This window comes from Haplochromis burtoni, unplaced genomic scaffold, assembly GCF_018398535.1.
Source record: "Haplochromis burtoni strain Fernald_Lab_line unplaced genomic scaffold, NCSU_Asbu1 Contig_360, whole genome shotgun sequence".
NCBI lineage: Eukaryota > Metazoa > Chordata > Actinopteri > Cichliformes > Cichlidae > Haplochromis > Haplochromis burtoni.
Window position 1 is genome coordinate 2187 of NW_024582721.1, and position 11824 is coordinate 14010.

Consider the following 11824-nt stretch of genomic DNA (forward strand, 5'->3'; position numbering starts at 1 on the left):
TTTTAAATACGTAACGGGGGTACATGTATTCCGTTACTCCCCAACACTGGTTGCTGACCCCTGATCTAAACAAATCATGTTATATTAATCCATCTTGATTGGCCTGTAAATGGCCTGTATTTATATAGCGCTTTACTAGTCCCTAAGGACCCCAAAGCGCTTTACATATCCAGTCATCCACCCATTCACACACACATTCACACACTGATTGTGTTGTTTCAACATGATACATGTTTGTAAGTGTAACATAATATTCACATTAACATTCAATTAATTTGACTTTTATTCAGTTAACATGTTTGTACCAAGTTAGTCTAATTAAATTAATTTAAATTCATGTTATATTGTTTAAACTCCTTGGCACATCAAAAGTCAGTCTTGTTACATGAACTAGTAAAATATTTGTTTGTTACACCAATGTTAATCTTGTTGAATGAACAAATGTAATTTATGTCTGTAGTACTTACACCAATCATGTTTCAGTTAGTGTTTGTATTGCTTATGTAAACATTACTTTTAATTAAATTAATGAAACATACATAAATGATAACTTGCAAAACCATCTCTTTTATTTTGCTTGAACATTCTTAAAACAGTTGGCAGGATCCCAGTTCAGCCTAGCTTTCTCCCCTTTAACCATCTCATACTAAACTTATTAGCTAACTTCATAGGAAGTTAAAAATTGCGCCCACACTTGGAATGGCTCAAAGCTAAGAGATCACTGAGCTCACTAGCTGAGTAAATAACAAGTACATTTAACTCAGATCTTTCTGAGTTAACTTCAATAATTACTTCCTCCAAACCATCAACGTGTCTTTTAGACCCCATTCCTACAAAACTGCTCAAAGAAGTCCTGCCATTAATTAATTCTTCGATCTTAAATATGATCAACCTATCTCTAATAATCGGCTATGTACCACAGGCCTTCAAGCTGGCTGTAGTTAAACCTTTACTCAAAAAGCCATCTCTAGACCCAGCAGTCTTAGCTAATTATAGGCCAATCTCCAACCTTCCTTTCATATCAAAAATCCTTGAAAGAGTAGTTGTCAAACAGCTAACAGATCATCTGCAGAGGAATGGTTTATTTGAAGAGTTTCAGTCAGGTTTCAGAGCTCATCACAGCACAGAAACAGCTTTAGTGAAGGTTACAAATGATCTTCTTATGGCCTCTGACAGTGGACTCATCTCTGTGCTTGTCCTGCTAGACCTTAGTGCAGCATTCGATACTGTCGACCATAATATCCTATTAGAGCGATTAGAACATGCTGTAGGTATTACAGGTACTGCACTGCAGTGGTTTGTATCATATCTATCTAATAGACTCCAATTTGTTCATGTAAATGGAGAGTCCTCTTCACACACTGAGGTTAATTATGGAGTTCCACAGGGTTCAGTGCTAGGACCAATTCTGTTTACATTATACATGCTTCCCTTAGGCAGCATCATTAGAAGACATAGCATACATTTTCACTGCTATGCAGATGACACCCAGCTCTATCTGTCCATGAAGCCAGATAACACACACCAATTAGTTAAACTGCAGGAATGTCTTAAAGACATAAAGACCTGGATGGCCGCTAACTTTCTGCTTCTTAATTCAGATAAAACTGAGGTTATTGTACTCGGCCCTGAAAAGCTTAGAAATATGGTATCTAACCAGATTCTTACTCTGGATGGCATTACCTTGGCCTCCAGTAACGCTGTGAGGAACCTTGGAGTCATTTTTGACCAGGACATGTCCTTCAATGCACATATTAAACAAATATGTAAGACTGCGTTCTTCCATTTGCGCAACATCTCTAAAGTTAGAAATATCCTGTCTCAGAGTGACGCTGAAAAACTAGTTCATGCATTTATTACTTCCAGGCTGGACTACTGTAATTCATTATTATCAGGATGTCCTAAAAACTCACTGAAAAGCCTTCAGCTAATCCAAAATGCTGCAGCAAGAGTCCTGACAGGGACTAGAAAGAGAGAGCATATTTCTCCTGTTTTGGCTTCCCTTCATTGGCTTCCTGTTAAATCCAGAATTGAATTCAAAATCCTGCTCCTCACATACAAGGTCTTAAATAATCAGGCCCCATCTTATCTTAATGACCTTGTAGTACCATATCACCCTATTAGAGCACTTCGCTCTCGCTCTGCAGGCCTACTTGTTGTTCCTAGAGTATTTAAAAGTAGAATGGGAGGGAGAGCCTTCAGTTTTCAGGCCCCTCTTCTGTGGAACCAGCTTCCAGTTTGGATTCGGGAGACAGACACTATCTCTACTTTTAAGATTAGGCTTCAAACTTTCCTTTTTGCTAAAGCATATAGTTAGGGCTGGACCAGGTGACCCTGAATCCTCCCTTAGTTATGCTGCAATAGACGTAGGCTGCCGGGGGATTCCCATGATGCATTGAGTTTTTCCTTTCCAGTCACCTTTCTCACTCACTATGTGTTAACAGACCTCTCTGCATTGAATCATATCTGTTATTAACCTCTGTCTCTCTTCCACAGCATGTCTTTATCCTGTCTTCCTTCTCTCACCCCAACCGGTCGCAGCAGATGGCCGCCCCTCCCTGAGCCTGGTTCTGCCGGAGGTTTCTTCCTGTTAAAAGGGAGTTTTTCCTTCCCACTGTCGCCAAAGTGCTTGCTCATAGGGGGGTCATATGATTGTTGGGTTTTTCTCTATATCTATGAAGTGCCTTGAGGTGACTGTTGTTGTGATTTGGCGCTATATAAATAAAATTGAATTGAATTGAATTTAGAATCTTTCATTAACAGCAATGCATGTAGGAGACCACAGAACTTCCAGAGCAACCAAGACATGCTGACTGAAAGAAATAGTCTGTAGAATAGTTTGCCAACAAAAAATAATATCCCCAAAGCAACTTTGGTAAAATGTTGTAAAATATGCATTGCAAGCAAAAACATGAATTTTAACACAATTTAACATTCAACATTCAAATTCAAATTTTATTTGTCACATACACAGTCATACACAGTACGATATGCAGTGAAATGCTTACACAACTGCTCGTGATCTAAAGAAAAATGAAAAGGCTATGAATAAGGAAATAAATATGAAAATTAAAAAGGGTAAATTTAACTGGGAAAGAATAAGATAAAATATATAAATTAAAGTTGAAAATAAAATAACTGTACAACAAAATACACAATACACAGTATAGAAATATATAAGATATAAACATCTTATATATATATATATAATATAATGTTATATAATATATAACATTAATATAATGTTTCTTGCATACATACATTAGTGCTCCATTTAATCAGGCTGTATCCATTAATGATAACTTTAGTCTATTGAACGTGTGGAGAAAACATTTAACAAGTTTGAGAAGAACTGCTCCACTCAAACAATTTGTGAAAACCTGTGGGTACATTTCCCTTTGTAACAATTGTCCAGCTTGCACAAATCAGTGTTTACACTGCAAGTGTATGAGACTTTAACTTATGAACCAACAATCTTTGTATAATGCCAACTGAGCAAACCACATAGTACTTATGAACATTTTATAACTTACAATTTTGAACTTTAAAAGGTAAACTCAAATTTGCCTTGCAGAAATATGGAAAAATATCTGGCTTCCCTGAATCTGAAACCTCTGCCCATTTAGCTTCATGATAATCTTTTGCAAGACTTCAAAAGTGCATTTGAGCTCCGGTGGGTAGCTTAGGTTCAGACAGTATATCAGTCCAAATAACAGAGCACAAGCAATTGCAATGCTCCTCAAACCAGTGAAAATCTCCACACCTTCAATCAGGACACCGATGTTCTCTGGGTCATCTCCAGGCTCCACATCCTGCTGCTGTAGGACATACACTCCCATCACAGTTTGTTCCATGGCTTCAGTGTTGGCCTCAGTGTTCTGTGATGTGAAATATAATAATACATTTGTTTGAGTCTAGACATGCGGGGGGAAAAAAATGAATTCAGCAATCAGCGTGGATATGCTGATATCATATTTACCAAATTCTATGTCTCTGGTTTCACACCTCAGAAATTTGACATTAAACAAAACTAGGAAAAATTACAATACGTTTTTGTTGTATAGGGTGTCACATTTTGCTGTTTCATATATCAAAATTACCCCTGCATTAAATTACATAACACAGAACACCTTGTGAATGTAACTCACCGTATATTGCTTAACAAGTTTCTCGTGGTCTTGTAGTCACACAAGGACTTCAGGATGGATGCTCGTCTTGTATGTATTTTGTCATCCTAGGGAGAAAGGGAATCCATAATGACAATATTTAGCTTTCAGGCAGCAGTTTGAAAAAGGAATACTTAGTTTGGAAGGACCAAAAGGCAAGTACTCATATATCTCAACCAAATCAGACACAAAATGAGGCAACCAAACAGGTTTGTTTTTTCATTTTGATCAAGATTAACCATATGACTTTATCAATTACTTATTAACATAAGACTGACGCTTACATAATTCGTATAACAATATGAAAACAACTTAGGACTTTTGCCTACCATAAGTATAGATATTTTTACTCATAAAATTGGCATGTTATGGGCATAAAAAATTCTTAAACACAGGTCTAACCATTTTAGCACATACCTTGGAGATGGTCCCCATGATGTGTCTCATTTTTCTTCCAGCCCTTCACCTTTACCTCTAAAGATCTCCATCATGTGTAGTGTACAAGTATAGCTCAGAAAGGAATGTAGATAGCAGCGGTACTGTCGATATGCGCAAGAATTCCTTGTCAATCTGAAAAACATGAACATGACGCCAAAAAAACCAAAGAAAAAACTGATTAATAATAACAACAACAATACTACTAATACTACTACTACTACTAATAATAATAATATGTCAAACATATGAAACTTACCATGTATTGTTGAGGTGTAAGAATCTCAGAGCATGGGAATGTGGCTTTATTTTGAGACTTATTTCTGGGGAGAGAAATTATTTAATTAAAATAAAATTATTACTCTTGATTAATTTGTGTTAATATCTACATACTGTGAAATGTGAAGACTGTTAGTCAGCCTTAATGCAGAGCACCAGAGAGCAGAGAAACTATGACCTGAACTAGGGGTGGGCGATATAAACGATATACGATAGAAACAATATAAATTTGGCCAACGATAGAGATTTTGACTATACCGCTCTATCGCGATAGCGCATGTTGATGATGTCATCAAGCTGCGCCTGTTTTGGTCGAAAGCATCGCAGTGGCTACAACCATTATCATCTGCAAATTATGCCGACAGTCATAGCAAAGAGATGAAGCACTTTTGAAATATGGGGAAAGCCAAAAACTGCGCTTCCTCCACTTCCGTAACATTGATTCATTAATGTTGAATTCTCTCACAGCTGCTCTATTCCCATGTTGTTGCAGTATATTAATAACTAACCTTGTATTGTGGATGAATGATCTCAGTTGTTCTCCTGACTGAAGTTTGGCCCTGTATAGCATCCTGCTATGCGATTGCATTTGTCCCTAACCACCAGAATCCCTCACGTTAACTTTTATCGAGTGGAAAAAAAGTTGGCGTTCATCCTCCAGCTTCACTGTGCTAATGTTATGCTAACATAGCTGTGTGCTAGCAATCACGTAGCACAACATTATATACCAGGTAGTCCAACTTCAGTAACCCTGCAAACGCCACTGCTGTTTAGTTTTCTGTCTTCATTTATGTTGGAAGTGGTAGCAGAGCTGTACGTTTTAATTAGTTTCAAAAATCTCTCAGTCAGAACATGGTATGTCATGTTTAGGTGGAAACTAGCGAGCTAACTTCCTGTAACTTCTAACTCCGTTAAATTTAATAAATTCTGTTTTCATGGATGCCTGGATGTTAAACTTAATTGTTACACCTGGTAAAGCAGCAACGCTGATGATTTTATTAAAGATGAAAGAATTTAGACCGTTTTTAACTCAGTGTTCGTTTGACTTTGGGACCTGAAGGGACGGAGTTTTGGACCCAGATTACTCCGCGAAGCTCCTCACTACGGCAGCCGTAATGCTCTGACAATCCATCAAGCAGTGCGGCTTACCAAAGTTGTACTAAAACATTTTTTAACAGTTTTCTGCACGCCCAAATCGGTTCGAGATCAGTAAGCACAACCAGAATTCATACATAAGTGCATACACTCTCGATTTCTGAGAAAATTAAAGGATTTTAAGTGTGCTTTATAGTGTGGAAAATACGTTATACAGAAGAAAAGAATATATCGCGATATATATCGTTACCGCACATGCCTCAAATTATATCGCGTTATGAATTTTAGGCCATATCGTCCAGCCCTAACCCGAACAATGATCTACCTAAATCATTCTGAATTCAAAAACTAAGTGAAGATATTACAAAAAAAAGAAAATGCACATGCAATTATTGTGACAGATTTTCTCTTACTCCTTGTTATTAAATCCGCAAAACACTGGTTTAGTTGAATTCAACCCTTCATCCATCCAGTTAATGCGGTCGTTCCCTTACTAAACTCCACTGACAAAAACAGCAATTTTAGGTACAGCATCATAAAAAATCACCAAAACTGTTTCGGTCAGTCTTACCACTGCTACCAACAATCACCAACTTCGGTTAAGGAGAAAGTAACCCTTCATTCAAGGCGTTATATGCGAAGACATTACTCTACGCGGCTTTCCCGCCGACATGACGCGCTTCAAAGTTAGCTAACTCCAGAGAAAAAACAGTCCTAACCTTGCAGATAACCATGAAACACATCTCATTCACAGACACAAAAACCAAACTTACCAAAATAGCCTCGTCAGTTTTTGCTCTGTTGCAACAATTAGCGACTCTGGTTAAGTTGGAAAAAAATTCAAATTCACCAACTTACATGTGAAAAGTGTTTGGCTCTACACACTCCCTGATATACAGTATAAAGCTCCTCTAAGTTACCACACTACATGGGTAAAACATTTAACAAATAGTATTTATATATATATAAATAAATATATAAAGAGATATGTGAATAACTTACCTTACTGTCAAGTATACCAAAGGACTAACTCCACGTGCGCTCGTTAACGTCTCAACGGTCTCTTCTGCATCCGGTGGGCGTAGAGCATGCACAATACATGACACCATCTGAGTCGTTGGTTTGATGGACCTCATTCTCAGTGGATTGCCATGAATGAATTTAAATCATCAGAATGTTCTTTGACTCATATTCAACAAATAAGAATGAATCATTTAATACCCATAAAAATGATTTCTTCATGTAATGTAAACATATTACTGCTTTGCTAATCAAACATATGCCCTAGTTTATTTTTTTGAGTTACACTGCACTTACAGGCAATTTTCAGGCAACAAGTTTCACTATTCAACTGTCGTTATACATTACCTATAAAATTAATACAGTGATGATCACTTTTCTCCATTTCTAATTGGAAATGATACGTACAATCAAACTTTGGAGAGCATAGGCTCATCTGAGCATATCAAAATGGAAACTAAGAACCACCATGGAATTCACAAGTTTTCTCTCTTTTCAATTTGAAAAATGTCTTTTACTTTGTGAGCAAATGTCAAAAAACCTCCTCAGACTGTCAGCACATTTTCAGTCATTCCAGCTAATAGAAATGCTTTCACCTTCTTGAGTGATCTCTACCTGTACAGACAAAAATTTAAGATAAAAGTTTTCGGCACATAATTTTTTCCCCTTTAGCATTAAAACAAAATGAATTATTTTTTTTGTTGAAAGTCAGCCTAAATCCACCCTGTCATGACGATAAATTGAATAAGCAGTTATAGATGTAACATAAATCTTTTCCACGGAGACCTAAAAAATACAATATACAATTTAAAATCATGTATTTTATTTTTGGCTTTTACAAACAGACTTTATTCTGTCCCTCCTGTTATTTCTAAGGTATGTTTTTTATAAGTTTGTTATATGGCGGGTCATAATCATTCGTTCTGTAATTAACTGTTGCAACGTGTCAGAAAATATGTTTATTCCTGATCTTGTCTGGACAAAAGCCTGCCATCTAGTGGGTTGACAGGGTAGCACCATGTTAGAGCGCAAGCAGTGGTTTTCTCCCAGCGCTCGACAGGGAAGGTCCATTTGGCTGTGTCTCTGTAAATTCCTGCATCTGACGCCCTTGAAAAGGCATAATCTGTAAGTGTGGCAAAACGGTTTATTGTTCCCACTTATTAGTACCTTGTTCAGCAAAGTAATGAGCTTCTTGTGTGTTTAGCGAGTTTGTTACATTACTAGCACAAGCTAGCTGTTAGCCCTTTGTTTAGCCTGCTAACATGAAGCATACCAGCATGTGGTGTTAGCTGTATCTCTTACCATCTCTGTATCTCTTGATTGTGTAGTGACTGTTTACATAAGTCAACAATATTTAATGTAATCTTTGTGTATTTGTATGGAGAGTGAATACACTGTATTCTGTTTCTGTTATTACAGTTTTACAAAAAGAAAAATAAGGATCAGTAAAGCTCTGAAGAATGCCACACGGTCTCCTGAGTGTTTACTGAAGCCATTTAATGTTTAGCTCTCTGCATAAGCTGGATAGAGACATTCAGCTGAGGGCAGAAGAGTAAAAAGATTGTCCACGCATCAAGTGCACTGCCAGGATCCTGAGACACTCCACTCCAGCGACAGCAATCATGTCCAACCACAGAGACACCTCGCAGCTTTCACAGCTGGAAGTCAGGTCGGAATGCAGATCAGCAGCTTCACGCCGGTCAAACAGCTCAGCAGCTTCATGCCGGTCAAACAGCTCAGCAGCAAGCCTTGCTGCAGCACGTGCACGAGCTGAAGCTGAAGCTGCTCGAGCAAGAGCAGAATACGCCAAACGCCAAATAGACATGGAGGTCGAAAAGGCCTGGATGGAGGCAGCGCTAAATGCTCTGAAGCAGGAGGGAGAAGCAGAAGCAGCACTTGCAGCCGCAAGGGTCCTAGAGGCTGCAGTTCTGGACCAAGCAGAGTCTGTGAAGCCACCAGACATTCCTGCCACAATAGCTGCGGCTGTCAGCCGCACTCAAGAGTACGTAGATACCCACTTCCACAACAACACTAATATGGAAGGTGAGTCAAAACACAGTAGAGAGCAAAAATGTGACTTAGACAACACCCACACTACAGGGCCGGACATATCAGCAGCAGCTGCGCGTGGGTATCCCCCCAGTTCTCCACCCGTTTGGCAGCCCAAACTTCCACCTCCCCGTTGGTCCAACCATGTTGGCGCAGCCACACCACAACGACAAGCAGATGTATGAGACCTCGCTGCCCTCCTCTCATGTTGTGACCTACTGACAGCAGGATTGACAGTGTTTGATAACAAGCCAGAGACTTATCTAGCATGGAGATCTATGTTTCACAATGCCACGGAAGATTTAAACCTAAAGTGCAGTGAAGAACTTGATCTGCTCACTAAGTGGCTTAGTGGGGAGTCTCTCCAGCATGCTCTGAGAATCAGGGCTGTCCATGTTAACAATCCAGAAACAGGTCTTCAGTGTTTATGGCAAAGGCTAGACAGGATTTATGGCTCATCAGAAGTTATTGAAGCTTCTCTGTTCAAACGCCTAGAGAGCTTTCCCAGAGTTACTCCGAGAGACAATCACCTTCGTCACAAACTTGCAGATCTCCTCCTGGAACTTGAAGCAGCAAAAAATGAAGGATATCTGCCAGGCCTCAGCTTTCTCGACACTCCAAGAGGCATAAACCCAATTGTGGAAAAACTCCCACATACCCTGCAAGAGTTATGGATCAAACAGGGGTCCAAGTATAAGAAAGAACACAGAGTGCACTATCCGCCTTTCTCCTACTTTGTTCAGTTCGTGAATAGCAATGCTGAAATGAAAACTGACCCCAGCTTCATTCTACAAAATTACAGCACTGGGCACATGAAGATAGAAAGGCCACTGGTGAGACAATCACATTTTAGAGCCCCGCTAACAGCAAACAAAACACAGGTTGGCACACCCAGCAACAAATCTAACACTCACTCTCTTGATCCCGACAAACAGTGTCCAGTACACATGAAGCCCCATTCACTTGCAAAATGTAGAGGGTTTAGGATGAAAACACTGGATGAGCGGAAAAGTCTGCTCAAAGGGCTTTCGATCTGTTACAAGTGTCTCTCATCAACAGAACACAGGGCCAAAGACGTAAAGCTGATATTCGTTGTCTGGAGTGCAAAAGCGATACCCACATCTCCGCCATGCATGCCGGGCCACCCCCTTGGACAAGTGGGAGCTTTGATTCTACACCAGAGGCACACGGCGGGGAGCCAGACATCCCGAGCTCCACAGTGACTACATCTAACTGCACTGAGGTATGTGGACAGGGACAACAAGGACGGTCTTGTTCTAAAATTTGCATGGTGAAAGTATATCACAGCACAGCCCCTCAAATGAAAACGAAAATGTATGCAATTTTAGACGACCAAAGTAATGTGTCACTGGCTCGTTCTCCCTTTTTTGACATGTTTAATGTACATGGTGAAGCCTTTCCATACACAATGAAAACATGCTCTGGCACAACGAACAAAACAGGCCGTAGAGCTCACGGCTTTGTCATTGAGGGTGTGGACGGAAAAGTGTCCATACCACTACCAACACTGACAGAGTGTAATCAGATTCCTGATAACAGGAGTGAGATACCCACCCCAGAAGCTGCAGCTGCTCATCATCACCTAGCTCACATAGCCGCACAAATACCCCCTCTTGATCCAGAGGCAGATATTCTCCTCCTCTTAGGCCGTGATGTAATTCAGGCTCACAAGGTTCGACGCCAGGCAAATGGGCCCAATGAAGCACCTTATGCCCAAAAGCTTGATCTTGGATGGGTAATTGTTGGGGATGTTTGCCTCTCGGGAGCTCACAGACCCACATTGAACTCCTACAAGACTAACATACTGGATAATGGCCGCCCCAGTTTTCTCTCTCCCTGTGGCAACAGAATCTACACAAAGGTGAAGATCACAGAAGAATGCCCCCTTTTTGAGAGCACACAGGTCAAAGATGAACTGGGCAAACACATCTTTCAACAAACTACTGATGATGACAAAATGGCACTCTCTGCAGAAGATAAGACGTTTCTGAACATTATGCACAAAGAGTTTGCTAAAGATGATGCAAATAACTGGGTCGCCCCCCTGCCCTTTCGTCATCCCCGACGTCGCTTACCCAACAACAGAGAGCAGGCTCTCAACCGCCTCATGTCCCTACGGAAGACATTAAAGAGAAAGACGGAGATGAAAGATCATTATGTGGAGTTTATGAAAAGGATCTTCGACAAAGGTCATGCAGAAAGGGCACCCCCTCTCAAACCCCACCAAGAATGCTGGTATCTCCCACACTTTGGTGTTTACCACCCCCAAAAGCCAGCAAAAATCAGAATAGTCTTCGATTCAAGCGCCCAGTTCGAAAATGTGTCTCTGAATCAAGTACTGTGTAAAGGCCCAGATCTCAATAACAGCCTTGTGGGCGTGCTTCTCAGATTCCGAGGTGACCCACATGCTGTGATGGCTGATGTGGAGCAGATGTTTCACAACTTCACGGTCAGAGAGGACCATCATGATTATCTGCGTTTCCTGTGGTTCCACGATCACGACCTGGATGGAGAAGTGGACGAGTTTCACATGACAGTCCATGTTTTTGGGAATTGCCCGTCCCCCTCAGTTGCCATCTATGGACTCAAGAAGACTGCTGTGGAAGGAGAGAAAGAATATGGCAGTGATGTAAGGGAATTTATTGAGCGCCATTTTTATGTAGATGATGGGCTAAAGTCATTTCCCTCTGAGACCCAGGCGATTAACGTCCTTCACAGAACACAAAGGATGCTGGCTCAGTCTAACATCCGCCTTCACA

General features: G+C 40.2%; 1 long non-coding RNA gene across 1 annotated transcript; it reads right to left on the reverse strand.

The window, feature by feature from the left end:
* Window positions 1-3254: 3254 nt before the first annotated feature.
* Window positions 3255-5118, reverse strand: LOC102297014. The gene is made up of 4 exons (XR_006055466.1): window positions 4861-5118; window positions 4584-4736; window positions 4149-4234; window positions 3255-3878 (listed from the first exon to the last, which is right to left on the reverse strand). It is a non-coding gene; the product is annotated as an uncharacterized LOC102297014 (long non-coding RNA).
* Window positions 5119-11824: the final 6706 nt, after the last annotated feature.